This window comes from Notamacropus eugenii, chromosome 3 (genome assembly GCF_028372415.1).
Source record: "Notamacropus eugenii isolate mMacEug1 chromosome 3, mMacEug1.pri_v2, whole genome shotgun sequence".
Lineage (NCBI taxonomy): Eukaryota > Metazoa > Chordata > Mammalia > Diprotodontia > Macropodidae > Notamacropus > Notamacropus eugenii.
In genome coordinates this window covers 81,837,061-81,864,421 of record NC_092874.1, presented here as the reverse complement: position 1 = coordinate 81,864,421, position 27,361 = coordinate 81,837,061, and the positions used below count along the sequence as shown (strand labels likewise).

Here is a 27,361-nt window from a genome sequence, read left to right as displayed (position 1 = left end):
CTTGAGTTCAAATTCAGCCTGGGAGATCTGCTATGTGACTGTGGGCGAGTTACTTAACCTGTTTGTGTCGGTTTCCTCATTTGTAAAGTGGGAATAAAAATAACACCTACTTCACAGGCTGTTGTAAGGTGAAAATGAAATAAGTGTAAAGTACTTAGCACAGTGTTTGGCTAATAGTAGGTACAATGTAAGGGTAGGTTATCATTATTTTAACTATTATTAGTATTCTAGTGATGGGCCCTACTCTGGCACTTCCCCCCCTTTTTGTTCCTCCATCCCCTCAGCACTCTCATTCTTTGGTGTATCAGCTTAAATCTCAGAATTACAACCTGCTGACTAAGGGTCTACTACCACTTTGCTTTCCTTGACAAGTTAATTCTGCAACGCTCCATTAAATCACAGGGAAACTGTGATGCACCGAGACTGAAAGATAGGCTTTGGTTCAAAGGTCCTAACTTAAAAAATGCAAATTTCAAGTGATACTACTAGTAATAAGAGCTAATCTTATTACTAAGAGCCAGCCTTTAAATACTACTTTAGAGTTTACACAATTCTTTGCCTCATCAAAATTGAGCCACATTTTACAGATGACAGAACTGAGACTCAAGAGAGGTTAAGTGATTTGGCCTTGGTCACAGAGAGGTTACATAGGTAGTAGTATTTGGACTCAGGTTTCTCAATTCTGAGTTTAGCGTCTGAGGTCTAGAGACAGGATTGGGGAGGGATAGGGAAAGACTATTTTTTTTTTCTTGCTTGTTTGCTTTTTATTAAAAGTTATAAAAAAGAATAAAAACTTTTCAGCAAATATTATTCTCTCCCATCTACTGTCCCTATAGTCCCCAAAAGAGTAAGAACTAAAAATAATAGGAATAAGAGCCTAGCTCATTGATTATTCTAAACATTACCTTTTTAATATTAGCTATTGCCTCAGGTTCTTTTTTATTTTTACCCCAGATACATATTTAATATTTAATTTTTTGCATGAAATTTAATGTAAAATTATTTGTAATCACTATAAATCAATTCAGGTGCTGTTTTATACAAAGAACTTGGGTATCTAGATGACCCAACAGATAGAGTGCTGGGCCTGGAGTCAGGAAAACTCATCTTCCTGAGTTCAAATCTGGCCTCAGACACTTACTAGCAAGCCACTGAACAAGTCACTTAATCCTATTTGTCTCAGTTTCCTCTAAAACCCAAGTCTGGGTCATGAAAAGTCAGACAGCACAGAAATAACTGAACAACAGCAATACCTGAATGCTGAAGTGACACAAAGCCTCTCGTTCTTAGCAATCACCCAATCTCATTTTGGGGGGATAGGAGGGTAGAGGAGTTGCACATGTGACTACAAAAGCTTTGAGAGCTCTAAGGATTCTCTGAGATCACTTATGCCAGTTCTCTCATTTCATAGATTAATCTATTTAATCAATTTAACTATTAACTATTAAAAGCCTGCTCTTTGCCATGCACTGTGCCAGGTCCTGAAGACACAAAGATAAAAGGGAAACAGTTCCTGACTAGTTAATGTTAAGAAAAGGTACTCACAAGGTAGGTTAAACAACTTATCCAAAGCCATACCATTGGAAAAGCCAAGGCAAGAATGTAGGTCACTAAACTTCTTGGCCAGGGCTTTTGTTTTCCCATTCCAGCATTAACTGAGTTGTCTACATATATAGTGACCAAAGTAGGATTTGATTTCAAATCTTTAGTCCATGAATATAGCTTTCTACCATGGGGGTAAACATGCTAATAATTATAAAGAAATAATTATAAATAATAATGATAATAGCTAGCAGCCCATAGGTTGCATCCATAGAGCACTTGAAGGCTTGCCAAGTACCTTGCATATGCTATTTCATGTGATTTATAGAAGCTCAAATATCCCAATATGGTACTGACAAATTAAGATTGGGGGTGACCATATTCAGGGGCATCTGAGAAAGCTTCCTGGAGTAGGTGGGTGAACTTTAGTAGAGAGGATGAAGGGAACCATTTGAAGTTTGAGGAAACAGCATACAAATGCATGATGTCAGAAGTAAGCAAGCCCCACCGGAAAGGATCCCAAATCCATAGACCCGATATATAGAAACCTGTATGTGAGAACCAGGGAGAGGAGTACAGGAGGCAGTTGATGAAATGCCTTGATTTTGGACTGAGAACTCTGAGTTCAATGTAACACTTAACAAGGAACCATTACAGGTAACTAAGCAAGGAAATGACATGACAGAAATAAAATACAGAAGATTACAAAGGAAACAAATTATATTAAAATGCAGCTATTAAAGTTTTAAAAAATAATAGATCTCAGGTTAAGAAATCCTGAATTAGGATCTTCTCTGAAATAATTAAGTAGAAGTCTTTTCACCAAAAATAGTTGAAAATTTTTTGTTCTTTTTGTACCAAGTTACATCCAAACCTTTCCTACCTTTCATGCCCCTGTATAATCTGTTCAATTTATCAATCAGCAGTGATTGATTGAGTTTCTACAATGTGTCACATACTGTTATGAGCTGAGGATTCAATAAAGATGAAACAAATAATCCCTGCCCTCAAAGATTATATTGTGTCAAATACGTCCCTATACTACCTACTCAACATGATGTTCTGTTATTCTCTCAAAGAAGCCAGTCTCTCAGTAAACCTATCCCATGGAGATGCCACACTCATCTCTGCCTTCACATTTGTATTTCCTCACCTGCCCTCTCTCTGTCCAAATCTAGTTTATCCTTTGATAACTAGCTCAAGAGCCATTTCTATGGTGAAAGCTTCCTTGCTATTTATAATGCAGCACAACCACATCATGTATTGTTGTTTTCTACTCTTTTCTCCCCATGTGTGTTACTCATATTTTAGAGAGTAAAATACAAGATCCTGACGTAAGAGTGTCTTACACTTCCTCTGAATCTACGTAGTAGCTACTCAATAGATGCCAAATGATAGGCTAATTAAAGAAAAACTTACTGATGCCATCTTTCAGGTCGAGTTATTAGACTGTGGTGGCACAAGATTCTTTTGATTCTGTGTGGGCTCCAGATGTGTCTAATAGAAAATTTCATTTTTAACGTGAATGACAGCAGCAATAATTATTGTTGTTATTAAAAGTCAAAAAATAGTCATTAAAAGTGAAATCTGGGTAGCAAGCTGGTGTAGTGGATAGAGCAATGGGATTGGAGACAGGAAGCCTTGAGTTTAAATCTGGCATCGGATACTTACTAGCCGTTTGACCCTGGGCAAGTCATTTAACCCTGTTTGCCTCAGTTTCTTCCTCTGTAAAATAAGCTGGAGAAGGAAATAGAAGACTTCTAATATGTTTACCAAAAAAACTCCAAATGGGGACACAAAGAGTTGGACAAGGCGAAGATGACTAAACAACTACAGAAGTGAAATTATTATCATTATTCACATTCATGTAGCAACTTAAAGTTTGACATAGGACTTTATAACAGTTGTGAGGAAGAATATAAATACACACACGTACGTATAAGCATGTATGCATATATGTGTATGTATATATATGCATGTGTATATCCAGATATTATCACCTTTTGCACACAAGGAAGCTGGGGATCAGAGTGGTTTGTTTCTTGCTCAATATCACAGACAACTAAAGTTTAAGACAAGATTTAAACAATTTCTTTCCTGACACAAAGCTGGTACTCTTTTCATAACATACTACAAATATTATTATGGTTGTACAGGGATGAGACAGGGACTGGACTTATAGTTTAAATGTACAGGGAAATTTTGGGTGAGGAAACTACCTCTACTAATTCAATTTAGTACCTTTCTGTAATTTATTGTCTTACAGAGTTGCCTAGAGCAGCATAGGGCTAAGTGACTTGCCCAAGGTCACACAGTTACATCAGATTGTGTTTGTCCTTTATTTTCAAAGAGGACCATGACATCTTGGAAATGATGACATGACTTGGAGTTGACTTTGATTTGGGTGAGGGAGGGCTGTGTAAGGTCACCAGCCTCACTTTCTCCTCCAGAGCTATCTGGATCCAGTGACAAGATATTCATTAGGATGACTGGAGATGGCCCAGGATGTAATGGGAGAACTCTTTTAGGCGAAGGCCTTTTCAGTGAGGTAACTGACATTCAGTGAATAAGCTTAGCCTCTTTAAGAAATGAGTCAAGGAATGGCTCCTTTAATTAGAAAAAAAAGTTAATCAAGCTGGGAGGGGAAGACCCTCAGGGTTGTTGTTCCAAAGACCAACAGTTACTATTGGTATTCACTCAAAGCCAGAAGGACTGAAAATAGAGCCATTAAGTGGAGCTTGGTCAGGGACCAATAGTGGTTCAGTTTATGAGCCTCTGAGTGAACTGGGAGAGAGACTGAGTGAACTGAGAGAGAGAGAGGGAAAGGGAGAGAGAGACAGAGACAGAGACCCAGAGAGAGAGAAAGAAGTAGGAAGAAAGTAAGAAGGAAGGGAGAGAGAGAGAGAGAGAGAGAGAGATAAGAAGGAAGGGAGAGAGAGAGAGAGAGAGAGAGAGAGAGAGAGAGAGAGAGACAGAGAGAGAGAAATAGAAAGAAAGAAAGAAAGAAAGAAAGAAAGAAAGAAAGAAAGAAAGAAAGAAAGAAAGAAAGAGCGAGCTAGTAAACCCTAAGTTCACTGGGCAGCTTCTGACCATCAAAAAATTTAACTCCCTTTGGAGAGGAAGAGAAGAGGGAAAAGGAGAGGGAGAGGATGAGCTGAGTTATCCAACTAGCTGGGTCCCCCCATACATCACTGAGATTCAAATCCAGGTCTTCTTGACTTTGATGACAGTTACCTACCCACTACCACACTGCAGGAACTGTGTAAAGGACAATGTACTTCTGGTTTATATCAACTCCCACTTTTCTTGAATTCTTCAGAATCCCGCCATTCATCATTAATATATAATGGCATTTACCTTAGACTTTCCACTGTGGAACAATCTCCCACTTCTAGCAAACAAATCATATCTTCACATTTGTTCTGGATACTGAAAACTCTTTCTTTTGGTATCTGATTGCTTTTTGCATATTCACATTAAAATTCATTTTACATAATGTTGAATTTATCATTTAGGACTTTCAAAACAAACAAGTTTATAAAATCTTTGATTTCATATACATATATCACACATATGCATTATATTTGAATGTAAACTTAATGGAAGGCAGGTCTTTTTTTCTTTATTTTCCTTATGCTGAGCACAGTGCCTGGCATACAGTAAGTGTACTATAAATGTTGAATCAATAAATGAAGAGATTAATTTTGCCTCTCTTTGAAAATGAACTTCGTTGTGAAAGAACTAGTACCTAACTTGATTTATATAGCACTAAGTCACCAATTAATGAGCTATAATAGCCATACTTAACTCAGATTCCCTCCCTTCTCTTTGTCATTCTGTACCTCATGAATATTTTAGGGCACATGTGAGAGGTTAGACTCCCATCTGAGCACACAGTAAAGGAAATACAGTCAAGTTGACCCAATAATTGTCTGTCCAATAACTACTTTTATAGTTGAACTAAATGACCTCTCAGGACCCTTCCTATTCTTTGGCTTTGTGCTTTACCAGTTTTTCTTCTCTTCTCCCTAAAACCTCAATGCTATTTTCTGCAAAATATTTGGTTATTCTAATGGAATACTTCTTGTATTCAGAATTGTAATAAGGGAGGGCAACCAGAGCTTTAACACAGAGTACATTGACAGTGTTTGTAGTTCATTAGTAACAGCATTTAGTACTTCCTTGGCAAGAATAATTAGTTAAAATAGAAAGCTACTCACTAGCCACCTAAGATGATTCCCCCTCGTTTAGCACTCCCCCTGGTAGACTCCCCCAAATAACCCATCTAATGAATGCAGATTATTCAGTAACATGTTTCAGACCATTGCCCATACACACATACACTAGAAAAGTTCTCAATAAACTCACATGTCCATCTCTGAAATTTAAGGAATCAAACCTTGCCATTCTCCTTGCTACCTTTTGAAATAACTTTGTTATTGTCTGGTCACCCAACTGAGCAATTTGTAGAATATAGATTGCCCAATATTTAAATAGAAGCTATGAGCAAAGTTGTCAGAGCCAAGCATGTTTTTTTTCAAGTCCCTGATACTTCATATTTGTCCCCTCCTAACAACTTCATATTTGCCCCCTCCTAAAAACAACTGTATCAATTTTAACATAGTGACACAGAGAAATTTTGTAGATGACTTTGCAATAGGCATATTTGTGAAAAAAATTCATAATTTTTTCAACTAGAATTTTTTTTGAAAGCATGGGTTTCATGAATGTACCTTTGAATCAGCCATTGATGATGAATCAGACATTGAATTAAGAGCTACATAATAATTATTGAGTTTCTGTTACTGTAGTTGAAGTAGGATCTGTCTTTTTTCTTCTTGATAATCTGAACTGATTCATACATTTAATGGAGAATATAAATTATATGAGCTGGTCATAACCAAAACTCTTTTCAACAACCTAAAAAGCTCATCTAAACTTGGATATCACCAGACCAGTCAATGTAGAAACAGACTGACTATATCCTTTGTAGCCAAAGGTGGAGAAGCTCTATACAGTCAGGGAAAACAGGACCTAGAGCTGACTGTGGATCAGATCATGAGTTTCTCATTGAAAAATTCAGACTTAAGTTGAATAAAATAGGGAAAACAATCAGACATTATGGTATAACTTAAATAGCATTATATACACACATATGTATATATGCACATATGTATACACATGCAAACATGTGTGTGTATATGTGTATGTGTATGTGTGTATATATATATATATATACATAAACCGACACATGCACACACACACACACACACACATTGAGGTGATGAATAGATTTAAGGGATTAGATTGGGTAGATGGATTGCCTGAAGAACTATGGGTAGAGGTTTGTAACACTTTATAGAAAGGAGCAACAAATAAACATTCCAAAGAAAAAAGAGTAAAACAAAACAAAATAACTGTCTCATAAGACATTGCAAATAGCTGAGGAAATAAAAAAAAGGGCAAGGGGAAGAAGAAAGGTAGAGATATATCCAACTGAATGCAGAATTTCATAGAAAAGGAAGAAGAGATAAGTTTTTCTTAAATGAACAATGCAATGAAACAGAAGAAGACAACAGAATGGGAAAGACGAGATATCTTCAAGAAATTAGAGATATCAAAGGAAAGTTTCATGTAAAAAGTGGCATGACACACAAAACTAGTAGGGATTCAGCAGAAGCAGAAGATATTAAGAATGGGTGGCAAGAATACACCAAAGGATTATACAAGGAAGATCTTAACATCTCCTATAACCACGATCATGTGGCTACTGATCTAGAGCCATAAATCAATGAATGGAGAATGAAGTCAAGTGGGTTGTTGGAAGCATTGCTAACAACAAGACTAATGGAGGTGACGGAATTCCAGCTGAGCTATTTTGAAACCCTAAAAGAGGATGCTGTTAAAGTGCTGCACCCAATATGTCAGCAAACTTGGAAAACTTATTGGTAGCCACTGGATTGGAAAAAATCGGTTTACATCTCAATCCTAAAAAAGGTCAGTGCCAAGGAATGTTGAAGTTACTGAATATCATACTCATTTTACACACCATTAAGATTATGCTCAAGATTCTGCAAACAAGGTTTCAACAATATATAAATCAAGAACTACTAAAAAAGCAGACTGGTGTTTGAAGAGGTAGAGGAACTAGAGACCAAATTGCTAACATTTACTAGATTGTGGAGAAAGCATGGGACTTCCAGAAAAAGATCTACTTCTGCTTTATTGGTTACACTAAAACCTTTGACTATGGATCACAACAAAATGTGGCAAGTCCTCAAAGAGGTGGGAGTGTCAAATCATCTTACTAGTCTCATAAGAAATTTGTATGCAGACCAAGAAGCGGCAGTTAGAACCAAACCTGGAATAACTGATTGGTTTAAGATTGGAAAAGGATTATAGTAAGGTCATATATTATCACTTTATTTATTTAACTTATATGCAGAGCATATCTGTGAAATGCCAGGTGGATGAATTAAAACCTTGAATTAAGGAAGCTAGGAGAAATATCAGCAATCTCTTATTTGTAGATGATACCACTCTGGTGACAGTGAAGAAGCCTCTTCATGAGGATGGTAGAGGAGAATGTAAAATCTACAAACGAAACAAAAAAAGAACCCCACCTAAAATCTTGCCAATTGGTCTCATCAATTCCTGGCAAATAGAGGGAGAAGAAATGGAAGCAGATTTTATATTTTGGGGCTCAAAGATCACTGCAGATGGTGACTCTGGCCATAGAATTAAAAGATACTTGGTCCTTGGAAGGAAAGCTATGGCAAAGCTGAACAACATGGTAAAAAGCAGAGATGTTACCTTGCCAAGAAAGGTTTGTTTAGTCAAAACTAAGGCTTTTCTGGGAGCAAAGTATGGCTGTGAGAGTTGAACTAGAAGGGAAGCTGAGTGCCACAAAAAGTAATGCTTTTGAATTGTAGTTCTGAAGCAGACTTTTGAGAGTCCCTTGGACAGCAAAGAGATGAAATCACTCAATACTTAAAGAAATTAGTTCAGATTATTCACTGGAAGGCCAAATACCAAAACTGAATCTTAAATACTTTGGTCACATAATGAGAAGGTGAGATTCATTGGGAAAGACCATGATGTCAGATGAGATGCATAGATAAGTGTCATGGAAGCAATGAACATGAAATTGAATGGACTTCAAAAGATAGTGGAGGACAGAAGGGCCTGGAGAGCTAGGGTCCATGAGATCTTGAAGAGTCAGACATGACTCAACAACTTGAACCACACCACCAACCTAAATCATATGAATGCTTTATTTAGGTGCATTTTTTAAAGGCATATAAGGGCACTCAAATTCGATGCTTATATGCCATATAGTATAAATGAAACTGCAAACCAAATTATAAATTGAGTTTTTGTAAACATCTTTGCTAACGAAAACCTTTTCATTTTGTAGATAACACTCATAATAGTTTCATGAAAATGAATCATACATTTACAAGCAGCAGTTCCTTAAAAAGAAGCTACCTAAGCACAATTCTGATCTCCAGTGGAAAGAAGCTTTGCTTGTTTTCACAGCTGAATATTCAAAGCGATGTTTACCATAATTGGAGCATCCTTGACAGTTTAAAAAGCCCATACTTAACATGCTTCCAAATGTTTCCTATATTATTTGTTGTATATTCTTAATGTAAACAAGAAACAGCATTGCTGGTCACCCTAAATGCCACAAATTAAAACTGTGTATTTTGAATGTTATCAGTAGTGAATTTCAAAAAAAAGTTAAAACTATAGAAAAAGATAATTCATGAACATGTTTGTTTAAACCATTGCTTTTTATAAGGAATAGGGAATAACTTTCTCCTGAAGTGACAGATATCAATTCCAAATGTGAATTCAAACAGCAACAGCCTGAAGAACAAAGAAATTACTTAGGTTGCTTGATTTGTATCCACAGCTTATGGGACCAAGTATCTGGTTCACTTTAAGTTGAAGGATCACAACAGCTGTAATTCCTCAACTACTTGCAACTCACCTCTCTAGCAGCTTAACCTGTGTTGAACACTTTTTGAGAAAGCAAAAAAAAAATCCACAGCAAACCATCATTGATATTACAAATTCCATTGTTACAATGGCAATCTGGAAAGAGAGAGAAGGAATAAATGGGGAAATGTAGGCATTGAAAAAATAAGACATGCCAATAAAATGTACTTTCTTTTAACAAGGTTGGGATTTGGGCAACCTGATATTTTTGAAAAGGGAGAAAAGCTGATAAAAAAATATCATCATCATCCTTCTCTAAATTTCTTTCCCTAGGGGAAAAATCTATGTGGCTCTAATTTAGTCTTATCTCTAGTACTCTGAGCAAAAGCAAAGTTAGAATATCTATTTGCTGCCTTAGATCACTATAGAAGGAACTTGAGAGAGTTCTACATATGGTTACTTCCCTACTGGGATTTTAGGTTTTGCAGTATTTCCTTCAAAAAATAGTGAAAATAATTCTGGGAGGCGGAGGGTGGGGCGTCATCATTGCTACCATCTTCTTCCACAAAGTGGTAAAAAAAAAAAAAAAGAGTGAGGCCTATGCAAACGTCAATTTCTGGAGGAAGCAAAATATCTCAATCATGTTACCACATGGAGTAGGGTGACAAAAGACCTGGATCCTGGGAACTTTCTCAGGTCATGTAAAACCTTAGAGATCAAGAGTTGAACAAGGACAAAAAGATACTTTAGTGAAATGCAGAAGCCAGGTATTCTCTACTACTGGAAATTTGATCTTCTGTCTGGATGTTTTTGAACAGGCTATCCCCTTTGCCTGGAAGGCACTCCCTTCTCACCCCCCCATCTTAGAATCTAACTTTCTTCAAAGTTTAACTTAGGTCTCATTTATTACCTAAGGCTTTTCTAGATTTTGTCAGCAGTCATACATGCCCCTAAAATTACATATACATAGAGATATACGTGCATATCCTTATAAATACACACAGATCAATATACATGTATGTATATATATATACAAATGTATACTTATACCCCACACTCATATACATATATATGCATACACACATATATGTATGTATATATGCATGTATATATGCATGTATATATATATATATATATATATATATATATATATATATATATATATAATATGCATCTTCTTTCCTCTAATAGAATAGAAGCTCATTCAGGGTAATATCTGTTTTATTTTGGTTTGGTTTGTTATGAATTGTATCACTCATGCCTAGCAAATGTCTGGCATCATAGTAGGCATTTAATAAACATTTGTTTAATGAATGAATACTTGTTGAATTACTAGAGAATCAGACTATGGAAAGACTTAATCCCTAGAAACCTATGATGTAGCAAGCACAGGCTAATAGTGATAGAAGGAGCTGTTAAGGTTCCTTTATTTACCTGCGAGAACTAACTAGACATTGTCCTGGTGTGGAAATTTCATTGATTTAACTGTAGCATCATAAAGATGATAAAAATATAATATAATAATAAAATTAATAAGAATTCAGAAAATCAGAAATAATAAAAGCAGTCAGAATATATGTGGCAGTATATAGAACAAAGACAGTATGAAGAGGAAAGAGAAATTTGGACATCTCTTGGGAGCGAATAGAAGCAAAACAAAGGTTAAAGAATAAAGCTGTCAGATTTATTCCATTCTCCCTCAAAGAACTCAACTTCACATCTTATTTTTTTACTTTTATTAATTTGACTTGTAAAATTGAATTTGAAATTCTTTAGGAAAAGGAAGTTTAGGCAACATGAAATCTACTTTTCTTGTTATTCACAACCATTTTTCTAACAGTGCTAAAAATGTTATCTGCAGCCCCTTCCTATTCATTTCTCATTTCTTTCCAAGGATCATACTTATTTTCAGAGGTCTGAGTTCACGGTGCCCTGGAAGGTCTCTGTATGAATGCTATTTTTCTTGTCCTCATCTAATTTGTCTCCCACGCTCCCTTAAGTGTTGCTTTAGATATCTCGTTGTCTGATGTCCTGATTGGCTGCCCAAACTCTCCAAAACGATTTGTCCTTTAATTCACATTAAAGGTCACTTTGAGTAGGCAATAAGCACGTACAACTTCAATTTGCAATGATCGTTATAATTAATTTTAATGTCGTATCATCACCGATGTTATCATAGTGGTGTATTGTACACTGGATATCAAGATGACAGGATAGCCTCATGACAGCAAGACTAAACACTTTCTTGTCTGGGTCTGCTGGTGACCAATGACAAACATGCTCCAAAATGCTGGATGGGATCAGCAGCTCAGTTTTCAAGGCAACTAAGTGTTGCAATAGAATTCTGGACCTGGAGTCAGGAAGACCTGAGTTCAAATCCAATCTCAGGTACTAGCTAGGTGATCCTGGGTAAGTCACTTAACCTCTGTTTGCCTTGGTTTCTTCATCTGTAAAATGGGAAATAATAATATCACCTGTTTCTCAAGTGAGAAAATATTTGTAAACAGCTTTACCCTTTGCAAACATTAGAGCATAATGTTAGCTATTATTATAGTGTTGGGGCAAAACAGAATTGGAGTAATGAACCTATGACCTCTGACTCGTTAAGTCAACAACATCATCTAGTGTTTTGTAAAGTTTCCAAGGTATTCTATTGACATTATCTCATCTGATTCCTACAACTCCTTCAATTGTATGCTATTATAATCACATTTTACAGATGAAAAAACTGAGGTACAGAGAGAAATGAACTGAGTTGGTTAGGGTCATAGAGGTAGTGGATATCTCCAACAAGATTTGAATATAGGTCTTTCTGACTTGAAGCTCAGAACTCTTATATAGTTAAACTAGGGGAAAGTGTTGATATTATACCATGTTGAAACTCTCCACTATATTCCTGCTTTGAAGTTTCACTTTCATATGAGATATGTGACCCATATTTCTAAAAAACTTTTCCCAGAGTTCAGACTCTTCCAAGTCCTACAACACCAAGAAAGACTCAGAATACAATCATGCTAATAAACTTTGATATCTCCTACCTAAGGACGAGTATCACCAAAGTTTGAGAGATTTCTTATTATACTGATCCCAAGAAAATGAAATTCCCAGCCATGGCAAGTTTTAAAACTGTATCAGTAGAAGCAGTGCCAATATCCAGGAAACCACAGATCCTTGCAGTAGTGATGTGGTTTAAATTCCTACACTTAAATATATTAACTATTTTTTAAAAATCATTTGGATAAAGTAATATGCATAGAAGATGGTGCTAAGCAGCCTGCTCCCAAAATAGTGTGTGGTCATGTAATGAGCTAGCTAATGGCTTGCTCCAGACCAGTTGCTTGTGTGGAACAGATTCTGTAAAGGTAAAGGTCTCAAGATTTCAAGGGTTTGTCTGGTAACCTCCTTCCTAGTTTAATTTCTGGTTTCTGGGAGCAGCTATTATTTAGTAGAAGGGAAGGAGAAGAAAAAGAAATGAAAAAAAGACAAAGGAAAGAAAAATATGATGAAAATCCTCTCATCTGTTCTATTCATGAACTCATTTGCAAGAGGGGGAGTATGTAAATTTTGATTTGGGAATGGGAGAGGGAGATGTCTCTAGAGGGGGAAGGTACTCTAGAGTAGAAATGTTGAACATGTGGCCTACAGGGCTGAATGCTGCTTGAATCAGATTAAAATGTAATTGGGAAACATTTAACAAAATGAATGAAAGACACTAGAAAATGTACATGATGTTAATATGTGGTTTTCTAAGCCAATATATGCCCATGGTATATCTGAGGGAGGTATATTCAGGGAGGACTGGCACCTCCAGTCAGTCTTCATTAATATTTTAAAAAGGTTAAATCTGGTCTTTGGCATCCTCTTCACATTCTTTCTGCGTCCTTTTCCCCATCTCATCATATAGTCAGGCTTTCTTTTTTTTAAGCTCCCCAGGTATCCAGTGCTTCATGCTAATCTCTCTAGAACAGCGTGTCAAACTCAAATAGAAATGTCTAAACTGTACACAAGCATCCCCATGGATGGGGGTGTTGTTCATCATTCTTTTTTTGCAGAAGACCAATGACCTCACACCTTCAGGGCCATTAGAACAAATTGTTTTCATCTGCTCATTCCACCAGGGAAAGTCTCCACATCCTTGGGGTAGATATCTCCTAACTCACTGATGTGCTGGGAGCCTGTTGGTTCCCTCCAAACTGGTTTAGCCCTTCTGCTGTGGCAGTTTTACCTGGGTGTGACTGCTGTACATGCTCCAGCTTCATGGAGCCACAGCTTGGTGGAAGGGTGGACACCAAAGTTGGATGGGGATCCCTGAAAAGGGCTCAGTAAACCCTCACACCAGAGGTGCTAGTCCTCCTTGAATACCTTATATACCTTCTGGGTATATATAGACTCAGAAAACAATATATTAAAATTATATTTTATTTTGTCTTTCATTTATTTTGTTAAATGTTTATCAATTATATTTTAATCTGGTTCAAGCGGGATTTAGCCCTATAGGCCACACATTTGTCATTCTTGCTCTGGAACATTTTCCCTCTAGGGACATCTCCTTCTTGCATTTCCAAATCAAAATTTGTATACACCACCTTGCAAATGATTTCATGATCTATCTTCAGAAAGATGTCTCAATGAGCAGATTAATGCTACTGCAAATAAATGAGGGTCCCTTAAGATAAATGCATTTAAAGGATGGAGAGACAGCTGAAGCTATTTTCAAAACCAAGAAGTCCTCGATTCATGTTTTGATTCTGTCACACATGACTATGTAACCTTGGGCAAGTCATCTGACCTTTCAGTTTCTAGTTATCTCTTTAAGGTTGTAAATTACAACATAAGTTGCTGACCTGCATTTGTAGAGAAAGTTTTCATATTGAGAAGTTCCTCATACTAATGAAATTATATATTCAGTTTCTCTCTCCTATCTTACAAAGAAAACTTTAAAAAAGATGGTTGTTTACCCAAATAATTCCCTAAATGAAAGAAATTTGAAGTTTAATAAATGAAAAAATTAAAAATTTGAGCAAAGTTATATGAGGTAGCAAATTAATCAAATAGCCTGGGAATGGGTCTTTGCAAGCAGCTTCCAATTCTCTGTTATTTCAGCCTTTCACTTATGGCTTCTTTCTTTGAAACTCCCAGATTCTCAGAACACTCCACTTTCCACTAGGACTCCCACAGTAGTGATTTCAAAGTGGAACTTTGGGGGACAGCTAGGTGAGAGTCTTGGGCAGTTTGTAAGTCAAGGTATGCTCATATTTTTAAGTTAGGGATTTGCTGAACCCCAAGGTTTTCTATGATTATTTTGTAGAAATAGAATATAGTTTCATTAAGTATGGCTAGAAACAAGTAGTTCATAGGCAAAGCTATTTGCTTTATTATAGAGTGTCATTGAACATGGGTGTGTGTTTATGTGTATATGCATGTGATGGAGAGTCAAACTACGTGGAGTTTCTCTTAGTCTGTAAAAGAAAGACTATGTTTCTATAACTTAATCATGAGATAGTTGACTTGATTGATGGTTCACAGAACTGGTACTTAGAATGACTTACAACTTTAAATCAACCATGTCACTGAGGATTTTGCTGTGTTACATTCTTGCAACCCCTAACAGAAGAGGATGTGAACAAGTTTAGTCAGACGTTGATGGGCTGAAATCTGTATCACTGAACAGAATATCCAAATACAGGAGATCAAAAACTCCTTGAAATTTTGATCCTTCAACAGCCCAAGACTTCTTACTATCTGAAAATTTCCAGAATGCACAGTGATATCATATCTCACCAGGTAAAATCAGATGTAAAAGTCATATCCCATTCCCTAACTAAAACTGTCCTGTTCAATAAACTCCTGTGGCTTTCTAGTGCTTCTAGAACAAAAAGACAAATGTTTTCATCTGACATTTAAACCCCTTTACAACCTGACTTAAACCTATCTTTTAGGCTTTTGTTTCATTCCTGTTCAAATAAACTGAGCTTCTCATAGTTCTTCACATATAACTTTCCATCTTTCATCTCTATACCTATGCACAGTTAGTCCCTCCCCTCTATTAAATGGAATGCATTCATCTCCCACCTTCATCTCTTAAAAGCTTTGCTTTCCTACAAAAATCTTAAACACTGCCTTCTACACTGGGTATTTACTGATTTCCATCCTTGAAAAGAAATTATCTTGTCTTTGTTTTTCACGTACAGTTATTATCCCTTCCACATCAGGGACTTAGGGAATGCAGCACTCTTATGATCTGGAAAATCCATGGAAAATTTTTTGGCCCTCTCTTCATACCAGAGAAGAAGTCTGATTTTCTTCCTTTTTCTTTTAGGGAGTATTTAGGGAGTTATTGTAAAAATTGAGTTGATATTATATAATACTATGCATATATTTTCTGCATCTCTGCATTTCTAAACTTTTTTTTGTATCATCTTCTAGCCTTTGCATGTCATCTGTGGCTTCTACAAAGCTCCCCTCACATTCCCATTTAGATTCTTATGCTGACCCGTGATATAATGAAACCATGATGGGGAAAGTCATGATGTGGAATGGATAACTGTATTGTATATATACATATATGTGCACATGTTAACTCTATGGAGTTTCTGTGAAGGCAAAGGTTAATTCATTTTTTGTTTTGTATACTCAGTTCTTAGAAGAGTGCTTGGCACAATGTTAGTCCTAATAAAGGCATAGTCTTTAATCCTTAATTTAAATAATTGTACCTTCCTCCTTTCTTGTGCTCAATGCTAGGCTCACTGTCTTTCTCTCCTCCCCAACCCCTCTCTTTATACTAACATTCATTATGAATTTCAATATTCATATCAATGCACCCACAAACTCTCCTTTGCTGGTTCACTATCCAGATCTTGCCAATTACCAGTTCATGTTCACCAAGACTCTTGCAGACTTTCTCTGCTTCTTTCTCATTGATGTCTTTTTTGGTGCCTACCCTCTGATATTGCCTTCCATTTCTGTGGTCTATATATCTTAGATGTAGATATTTACATTTGTCACATGCATTAGAATGTGACCTTCTTGAGGACAGGATCTAGTTTTGCCTTCCCTTGCGTCTTTATCACTCAGTACAGTGCCTATCTGGCATATAGTGAGAGCTTATTAAATACTTTTTGACTAACCATCTGGCTCATTGATTCAGCAAAGATTGGGGAGAAAGAGGAATTGATGTTGTCAGCTGTGATGTTTCATTCTGACCTTTCCTCCCCCTCTCCCAAGGTTATATTATAAATTCCCTAAGTTTAAGTATTGTAAATATTGTACCATTTTCCATCTTTGGAATCCCATTGCCTGAAACTGTACCTTGAACATATCATATTAAAAAAATATATTTTGTTTTCTTCCAATTAGATGTAAAAACAATTTCTAACATTTTAAAAAACTGACTTCAAACTCTTCCCTTCCCTCCCTCTTTTGTCCTCTCCCTGAGATGGTAAACAATCTGCATATCACATACTTTTATGAAAAAAGTTTATTGAACTGAAATTTTTACATTGAGATAATTGAACAAAACCTCTTGGTGTGGATGATATAGCAAGGCCAACTCTGAATTGACTGCTGTCTAATGTCAGCGCAGATGCCTCTGAAGGAAAGGATCACTAGTCTGTCAGACTGCATGCATGAAAGAAGAAAAAATTCATTAAGAAGTTTAGAAAAGGTGCAATATTCACTGGATTGGGTAAATATGTAATTGGAGAATTATTAGTGAGCCATTAAAATGAAAGTTCTTGGTAGAGAAGCCAGGCATAGATCCTTCAGGATTCTTGCAGTCTTCCCCCCTCCCACCTTTCCCCCCGTCAAACTTGCCTGAAGCCTTTTCAATGAGCAGCTCACTGACCCAGGAGACTTTAATAACTTCCTTTAACGCTGTTATTGTCTCAACGGTCAAGGTTTCCTTAGATAAGTTTTAGCTTGTGAGTCATTGACTTTTATAGACTAAGGTGTTTTTTTAAAAGCTCATAAAATTTTTGATGTCAAGATGTTTGGGGGCACATTCAAGAGCTACTTTTCAAGAAAAAAATAGTTCATTAGGTTTAAAGACCTACTCCAAAATAATATGGAAATAGCTATATATCAACTAAATTGTCAGTGGATTTTTTAAAATCTCATTTTTTTTGTTAGATATCTAACAAGGTCTTAGAATTCCTTAGGATATTTTTAAAAGTTAAAGGTCATGTCTACACTGACTTTTTTTTGACCTATAGAGAAAAGGAGGGAGAGGGATTTTATAAAAGCAAAGATGAGTTCACAAGATGTAGATTCAGTCTTGATATAAACAATCATTTCCTAATTATTAGTGATGTACAAAGGTATGATGGTAATGGGTTCTCCTTACTGCGGTTATCAGGCAAAGGCATGATGACTACTTGCTATAAATATTTTAGAGGGATTTTTCAATCAAGTCAGGATTATTCTATGTGAGTTCTGCTGTCCCTTTAAACCTTGAGTTTCTGAGGAAAGTAGAAATCAAGAAATGTGTAATTAATAAATCAAAAAACATGGTACTTGGCACATAGTAGTTGATCAATAAATTTTAAGCACCTACTATATGCCCAGTAGAATGCTGAGCACTGGGGATGAAAAGGCAAAGTGAAATCATCCACTCCCTCAAGAAATTTACCTTATATGCACATGACAGCATGGACGAATATATTTATATTTAGAGTATATAGGAATGGGGATTGAATCTGTGATTTCATTGGAATAGGTAACCTCTGCTGAATGTGACAGTGGATAAAGCATTGGACTTGGAGTCAGGAAGATCTGAGTTCAAATCCAGCCTCAGACCCTTATTAGTCAAATGACCCTGGGCAAGTCACTTAACCTCTGTTTACATCAGTTTTCTTATCTCTAAAATGAGGATAACAATAGTACCTACCTCCCAGGGTCCTTGTGAGGATCAAGTGAGTTAATATTTGTACAGCACAATGCCTGGCACATAGAAAGTGCTATATAAATGTTAGCTATTATTATTTATTATCATTACCAATATAAGTTAGCACTGTTCTTGGTTAGTTCTAGTCTTAGAGAGCTGCACAGAGCTCAAGAGAAGTTATTTGTTCCAAGTATCACAGCCATTATGTAACAGAGGCAAGGCTGGAGGCCAGGTCTTCTTGGCTTACAGATTGGTTTTCTTTCCACTATTCTGTGTTTTCTATCCATTCAACTTGAACGTAAGGCAGTTTCATACTTCATGAGGATACCAACAGCTGGAAGAATCAAGATGGACTTCATCAAGATGCTGTCTTGAGGTGAGTTTTGAAAGGAAAGGGAGATTTGAAGAAGGGAAAGTGGGGAAGGAGTTCATGCCATATGTGGGGCACAGCTGATATAAAGACTCAGAGAAGGGAGATGCACTGTATGCATGTGGAACAGCGACTAGTCAAGTTTGGCTGGACCACAGAGTGCATGAAGGGAAGAAATATGTAAGAAGATTAGAAAGAAAATAAGCGACCAGGTTGTACAAAGCTATAAATGTTAAACAGAGAATTTGGTCCTAGAGATAATACTGAGCCACTGGAATTTATCTAATACTAGGGTGACCATTATTAGATGTGCTTTTCAGGAAAAATTGTTTTTGTGGGCAATAGTTGGATTAGAAGAGAGAGCACATAGGAGACTATTGCAGCAGTACAAGGTAATGAGGGCCAGAAGCAAGGTGAGAGCTGTATTAGTCGAAAGAAGAGGATATATTCATGGGACACTGTGGAGATGGAAATGGCAAAATCCAACAGACAGTATATATGGGATGATTGAGAGTGAAGAATTAAGGATGAAACCTAAACTGCAAACAAGAATGAATTTAGAAGCATGATAGTGTCCTGGAGGGGAAAGAATAAATTTGGGAGAGCAACTGATTTCCAGGAGAAAAGATGGAATCCCTTCTGCAAATAGTATTATGGCACTGGATATGCAAGAGATCTCAAGGCCATTATTTTCAACCTCTTCATTCTGCAAATGAGAAAATGGAGGCTTCTGGAAGTTAAGTGGCTAGCCTACAGTTACACAAGTGGTAAACAAGAGAGATGGGATTTGAATTGAGGAATCGAGGCCCTTTGCGTTTAAAGCCCAGTGTGCCCTTTCCATTTATCTTTCATGTTGAATTTCAGGCCATCCTGTTCGAAAATTCCAATAGAGACACAGTGAAGTGGAGTTAGATCCCTAGGAGCATGTGCATAGGCATGATAATTAAACTCAGCAGAGTTGATGAGGTCACCAAATGAGAGAATGCAAAGGATAAAGAGAATACAGACCATGAGAGACCTTTGAATGGGGGTGGAGCAGGGCAATGCACGACTATTTGTGGATATATTATGCATGATGAACTAGCAAAATACGGAGTAGAACAGGCAGAAGGAGAACCAAGAGAGAATGTCATAAACATTCAGAAGAGCTTATCAGGAAGAGAAGGTTGTCAACAGAGTAACATGCCGCAGTCACAAAGAAGGATGAAATTTGACAAGAGGCCATTAGATTGACAATTGAGTAATATTTGGCAACATTGGATAGTTTGGAGAGGTTTAGTTGAATTATGAAATTGGGAGCTAGATTAGAGAAGATCTAGAAAAGAGTGAAAAGAGAGGAAATGAAAGCATTAAGCCCTGAAAGATTTGGAACAAACATTGGGGAGAGTGTCTTTTAAGAATTATAAGAGAGAATGGACTGCCTTGTAGCAGCGAGGGCCCAATTGAATAACATCTGTTTTATCACCATTGTGTGACTGCCTTGCTCCATGAAGCAGCATATGAGTAGGAGAGAAGGGGGCAGATGGTAGGCATAATCCATGATTTAGATTGGGCAATGGCATTAATAACAATAGAACAAGGAAATAAGGACATCAAGAGGAGAAGGTGGTTCACTGAGGAGTTGACATTACAAAGAGAGGAGAGTGAAGCCAGTGTATGGTATGACCAAGAGTCTTTTAGCAGGAGTCAAGCCATTTTGATACTAGCTTGGACTCTCTCAGTAACTGACTGTATGGTCCTGGGAAAAGCACAGTTTCCATGGGCATGGATTTTCTCCTATGAGGAAGGCAGACTAGATGATCTCTGAGGTTGCTCAGTTGTCTCTGAGGATATCTGTGATTCTCATTAAACATATTAAACCAGGATTAGTAAATCCTTTGATTTGGCAATGCCTTCTTCTCACTCTTTCAAATTCATCAGTTAGTATTCTTCTCTCCTAACTAAGGTTCCTTCCATCCCTCTATGCCTAGCAATTGCAGAGAGACTCTACAACTTGGGAAGGATGGGCATAAAGAGTTACAGGAAACCATGTGGTTCATTTACTTTGTGGGTGCTGCAAGTCTTGCCATTCTTATTATCATGAGCAGTAGCACAGAATCTAGTCTTTTCTGCATTCCCTTCTCCATGCCAGGCTGAAGTAACAGTGCTGAGAACAATAGGGGGGATGACAGGCTGAAACAGGAGGATACCAATGACCAAGTAGGAGTATCAGAGGGCTAAACATGGGAGGTTAAACTTGAAGTGGAGAACATTGGCTTTTAATTTCTGTGTCTGATAGCTATTAGATTTAAAATCATAATCAAGACACGTACATTATTGTAGCCCTCTTTTACTGTTAATTGAGGACAATAATATCTTTCTTGTAAGGATGTTGTGATAATGTCATAAACCTTGATATACGATATAAATGTCAGTACTTATGATTGTCCCCTGATATTCAGATTTGGCCAATGGTGCAACTTAAGAAATGATTTAAATCTGCTTAAAACCAGCATTTTCCCCAATAGCAAGCTTTTAAATGGGTATGTGTGGGGAAACAGGAATTGTGGAAGGGGTTGATTTAAAAAAAGAAATGATAATGCCTTAGAACACAAAGAATTTGCTTTCCTTCATCCCTGGGTAGTATACCTCCCTAAGCTGTAAAAACCTTTTATAAATAATATAGATACTTATTTTATTTACAGATAGAAAAAATAGTCTATATATACATAAGAATACTGACCAAATAAAATTCTATGAAATCTAAGTATTTCTATAAGTTCTAAGGTTCTAAAGTTCTAAGGTATAATTTCTAAGGTTCAACTTTGAGCCTAGAATAACTCGCTTCCTTCCAGGTGCTGACATCTCCTATTCTAAACCCAGATTTAACACACACACACACACACACACACACACACACACACACACACACACACACACACACACACATCTATCTATCAAGAGAAAAGGAGAGAGAATGAGGTTTGCCAACAGGAGTCTTGAACTAAAGTAGAAGAAATGGCAGTTCTTAATTTCACAACAGAATTATCTTAGTATTAAATTGCTGCCGTGGGTTAAGCAGGTTTGTTCAAAATGAGACTTGGCAATTTTTCTGAATAATTTAACATACTGAAATTAAGTAAAGCTGAGTTGGTGCTGCTACCCTTACAAGGATGTCACTTTTTCCTTCTCCTATTAAAAGGATGAACGCATGGGGGAGGAGTGGGAATTTGTTAGAAACACATTGGAAGAAGTACTGTAGACAAATGGAGACCCTTCAAGCTGAATTAAACTCACTTGAAAGAATGAAGTCACTTAGGTGAGCTCAGCTCTTTAGGAAGGGCTCAAAACCCAGTTCCCAAACCACGTTCTCTGCATTGTGGTATTGTGAACTTTCCTTTTCCTATTAAATGCACTATTGACTCCAAAGCGTTAAGAAGGTCATTTTATATAGCTTTGTCCATTTTTTTCTCTTTAAAACCTCAACTCAAAATTATCTATTTGCATAATTCAATTGCTGTTTTTTTTTTTTTTTAAACAGCTCACAACCATCTCTGGCAAGGAAATCACCTGCCCTATAGAAGCTGAGACATTACGTGCCAACTGTCTCCAATCTCCACTGATTAATAACGGCATATTCCAAATTTATAGGGTGTATTACAAGCCTTCTGAAAATCAGTTAGTGTGCCAAGTCTCCCTTGCTCTCTCTCCAGGGAATCCTGTCTCAGATGCTCTTTTTTTTAAAAATCCGGTAAACAACACTTTATGTCTTTTGCACAGATAGCAGATAATTACCATATGCTTAGAAACATGCTCACTTCCTTCAGATTCCCACTGTAAACTTTCTCCATGATGACAGCTAAGGAGCATCAAGGGAACAAGATTCTTTGATTTAGCATCCCCTTCCCCATTCTCAGTGGTTTAAAAGGTCAGTGTCTATTACAATAAAGTTAGAATCAGGAGCAAGTAGAGAAAATTTTTTTATAATTTGGAAAAAAATGAAGTTGCCACCCTATGGAACAAGTCAATAGTCACAGTACTTACATTTGGGCATATAGTTTCATCAACCAACATCTGCTCTCAAATAAATAACCATACATGATGGATGGGCTAGGAAGCAACCTCATTACTTATAGAGATAGGCAATACTAGAAAATCTCTCTACTTTACTTTCTACCTTCCCATTCCTTATCCATTGTTTACTTTTGTCTCAGTATCCTTCCTATTCTTCATTGAATTACAGAATATTAATCACAAGGGATGTTACAGAGGTCATCTAGTCTAACCCTTCTACATCCTTGACAGGCACTCATACATAGTTTCACTAGCAGTTGTCCTGACTCCCCCTGGGCCTCTATCCACAATTTCTTGCTGTCTCTCAGATGTCTTTCTGCCTCCCTCTTACAACATGGCCTCTCTAGGTGGCTTGGTTGGTCCTGATGAGATCTGTCCAGCAACAACTTCCATGTTGATTTAATATTGACCTTATGGTCAAGTAACACTGGCCTTCTCTTTTTCCACATGAACTATTTAACTGTTACGGGATATAAAACTATGAAACACAAATACTGGCTTGTATTTTTTTCTGAAAGGAGATATTAAATACAAGCAAATATACACATGCAACAAATGCAGGATGATTTCTGTTCCCTTGTCTCAGTAAAAGCTCACACAGTTAACTTTGCCAAGAGAAAAATCTCACTCCTCTTTTTTGTCATTATAAGGTATTTACATTCTATTTGTAATACTCAATGGCTCTTGAGTCCCATAGTTTTCTCATATAACCTGACAGTCTATCTTTCCATGCAGAGCTAATTAGAATTAATAAGCTAAATTACTAATGAAAGTTTTACCCTTGTGCTTTTATTTGGGACTAAAAATCTGTCCTGAATTGAATGCATTGATTACAGTCAAGGTGGACCAGAATTACATGGTGCAACTCCTGACCTCTTAAAAACTCATTTTGTGTGACCCAGTTAATTATGTTTTTCTGTTAATGTTTCCATTACTGCTAGCAACAATGTTCAGATGTCATTTCTGCCTATCCCCTGCATATTCAGAAGCAAACATTTTATTGGCAATCTTCTGATGCTTCTAAGATTCTTTATTTACTGAACAAATGGTATTTGAACTATTGTATTTCTTAAGATCCAACACTGTGAAATTAAACTCCAGAAATGCCTATTTGGGGAGGAAATTATCTCGTTTCTATTTTGTCATATGGGTTATCACTTTTATTGTCTCCTCGGCTTCTTTTCTTCCTCTTAGCTTTTATCCTTGTTATAAGTCAGCAGCACAGAAAGTAGCTTCATTAAGTCATCTATGCTCCTGTAAACCTTATGCAAATTTATTGATATTAATAATAATAGTAATGTATTATTATTACCAAAGGAACATTAAATTCTCTAACTCAGAATTATATGTCCTTCACAGTTGGGCCTAGACCATCCTTCTTTCTTTAGCTTCCCTACCCTTCTAGCAAAAACCCAGTAGGTCAGCCAATACAGTTTACTCAACTGTTCTGTAAACAAGCCTTGTGTCTTTCTGTGCCATTTTCTCTTCATGGAATTCCCATACTCCTCATTCCTAGACACATAACCAGGGTAGGGTAGCTGGGACATTGCCTGCAATCATTCGGAAAGCACCATGTTCACACTTCCTATCTTTCCAGTTTGGGGTTTTGGACAAAAGTGGATCCATACAGAGGATGAGAAAGCAGGTCAAGGTGGTAAAGGTGGAGGGTGGGTAGGAAAAGGGCCCAGAATGATTGATTCTTCTCTCCCTCCTTTCTTTATACTTCAACTGAAATTGCCTCAGGTGCCAGTTTCTATTTACAGCTCTGCCCATTCTTTTGGGCAAGAAGTTCTACCCATTCTTCAAGATCCAGGAGAGAATCCTCTCTCTTCTATCATGAGCATTTCCTGAATTTCTACTCTATGCCCCTTCTCTGGCATCTAGCATCTGTCTCTCCCACTTTTGAACTATGTTTTTGTCCCATTCATAAGTAACGCTGCATATACTGTCTTGTATTGTAGTTAATTGTAAACACACCTTATCGCCTCTAGTAAATTATGTACTTCTTAAGAGCTCTTTGTCCCCGCTATAGTTCTTTTTAATTAAAAAAATGTAGCTCCACAATAAATTTACTGAATGACTAAATTAAAATTAAGAGAGATATAGTGTACATTAATCAACTATCAGACTTTGTGCTAGGCACTGGGGACACCAGTAAGAAGAATAAAATAATCTTTCTTCTCATGGACTTTGTGTTGGTCTTGCAGTGAGAAGATATGAGTTCAAGTTTTGGTACTGATATTTACTGCCTTTGTAACCATCAGGAAGTAAGTCACTTAACTCTTCTAAAGCCTCAGTTTACTCTTATATAAAATGAGGATAAAACAATTAAAATATAAAACTGACCAAGCTGTAGGAGGAAAGTATTCAATGAGCTCTAAGTGCATATAAGAATTATTTGTTGCCATGTTAAAGGTAAATAAATTTTATATCTCTTACTGCTGTATCAATGTATCAACATTTCAATCCTAATAAATACTGGGGCTATCATGTTCTTTAAGCTTACAGAAATGATGTGTTAAGAGAACCCAGGAAGACCTAGGTTTAGTCCAACACATACTGATGGTCTGACCTGGGCAAATCACCGAGCCTCTCAGTGCTCTAGGAAACTTGAAGTCTTAGAGACTTAAGAGTCTATAATCTTAGAATCTAAGATGGTAAGTTGTAGAGATGGTGCCACCTGGCATTGATAGAGGGGGTTTCTTTAATCCTGAGTTTCCAATGAAATCATAGTTCCAGTCCTTGTTCCTACTCTTTCTTTAGGTCTTCAGCTGATATGACTTATCATGCCCTCCCCACCTCAAAATACACATACTACCTTGTGGTCTCTGTTGGTATGATGCTGATTAATACATATAATGATAAAGACTTGATGGTAAAATGACATTATGCAATAATTGGGTCAGAGTGTGAGAAATATTAACCTGCTTCTCTTAATGAATCTAGGTTCAAATCTTAGCTAGTCTATTTACTATGTATGTGGCCTTAGTCAAATCAATTCACTTTTCTGGGCCTCAGTTTATTCATGTGTATATTGAGAGATTTAGCCTAGATGATCTCTTATGTCCCTTCTGTCTCTAACTCTATGACTCCTCTAAGCACTACCTATGTGGAGTTAGGATGTACCCATTAGTGTGGTCAAAACTAAGGACTTTCATAGGATTTTTGTGCTACTTTTCCTTAATTTACACTTTTATTTGGAGGGGGCAGTTACTAGGGAAGTAACTACAGTAGAAGGCATTCAAAGAACAGGTATTGAGCTGGTCCTTGATTTCATACAGGTGGGGAGAAGATGCTCTGCAAATTGTTGAATGTTAGCCCAGCCCAAAGAAAAATGGAATGAATAAATGAATGAAGCATTTTATTAAGTGTGTACCCTATGTAAAACACTATATTGTTGACACAAATTGAAAATATGACATTTTCTGCTCTTGGGGAGCTCACATTCTAATGGGAACAGACAACACATGTATAAGGTTTCCGCAATGAGACAGATGGAAAAATCCCATGGTCCTTATGGTGCAGCGCTAATGTATTTGGTATTGCCTTTTCTTTAATGTCTTTTATGTTGATAGAAATTATATCAGCTTCTGAAATTGAACCATTTGATAGTGCCAAGAACTTTGTGATGGAAACTTCCTTTTCTTGGTCTTTAGTAGGTGGGATTGTAGCACCTGTAGGAGTGGGCAATAAAAATCCCACAAATCCCTAGTCCAAGAAATCTTGCCCAGAGGGATCTCACAGCAGGAGCCCAGAAGACTGGACCAGTCTGATTGCAGCACTCAGACAGTCCTCAAATGCTTAATGTATTTCTGTGTAGCTCTGCCTGGCCTGGGGTTCAATAAGATGGGATTCTTTGTGAGATGCAGTCATTGAAAGTATCATCTGAAGTTGTTTTCAGAGTTCCATCTCATATCCAAAGAACCACACGAGACCTTTCCAGTAGAGATATTATTGCTGGGTTGGGGTGCTAACCAAATTTATAGTCAGAGAACCTAGGTTTGACCTCAATCTGTTTGATATCAAGCAAGTCATTTCAGTTTTTCGGCCTCAACTTCTCTTCTGTAAAATAAGGATGTTTGACAAAAAGATCTTTAATGTCCCTTTCAGTCCAAGATCTCAGGAGGTTATTAGCTATAAAATGAGGGTAAGAAGTATATTTGCTTTGCCTAAATCTGTCTAAAACATTTCCACAAGTCAGGTTAGTTATGTGTACTATATCACAAAATAGTACCTCCCCCCCCCCAAAAGCCCCACACTCTCAGTAACCAGGTGTAAGAGGATAGCAGCAGAAGAACAAATGTCTCAAAAACAAGCTAAAATACAATACAAAGTAGCGTTCCACCACCATCAGAAATCAGAAAAAAGAGAATTCCAGGAAAAATGCAATCTGAAGCACAGGAGCTCAGTTAAAGGCAAAATATTAGTGATCATGCCCTAAACAAACAGTCTCCAAAGACAAGTAACCAGAAGAAAGATAATGTTAGCAAGGAGACATTAATGTCAGACATCAGCAGTAAGAGAAGCATACATATAACTGGGAAAACACACAACAAACAGCACAATCTTCA

At 36.9% G+C, this 27,361-nt stretch overlaps 1 protein-coding gene across 1 annotated transcript in view; it reads right to left on the bottom strand.

Annotated features, from left to right (window-relative positions):
- The window catches only part of ADARB2 (adenosine deaminase RNA specific B2 (inactive)), a 652,784-nt gene that overhangs the window by 560,095 nt on the left and 65,328 nt on the right, over nt 1-27,361 (bottom strand). The gene's annotated exons all lie outside the window — the stretch shown is intronic.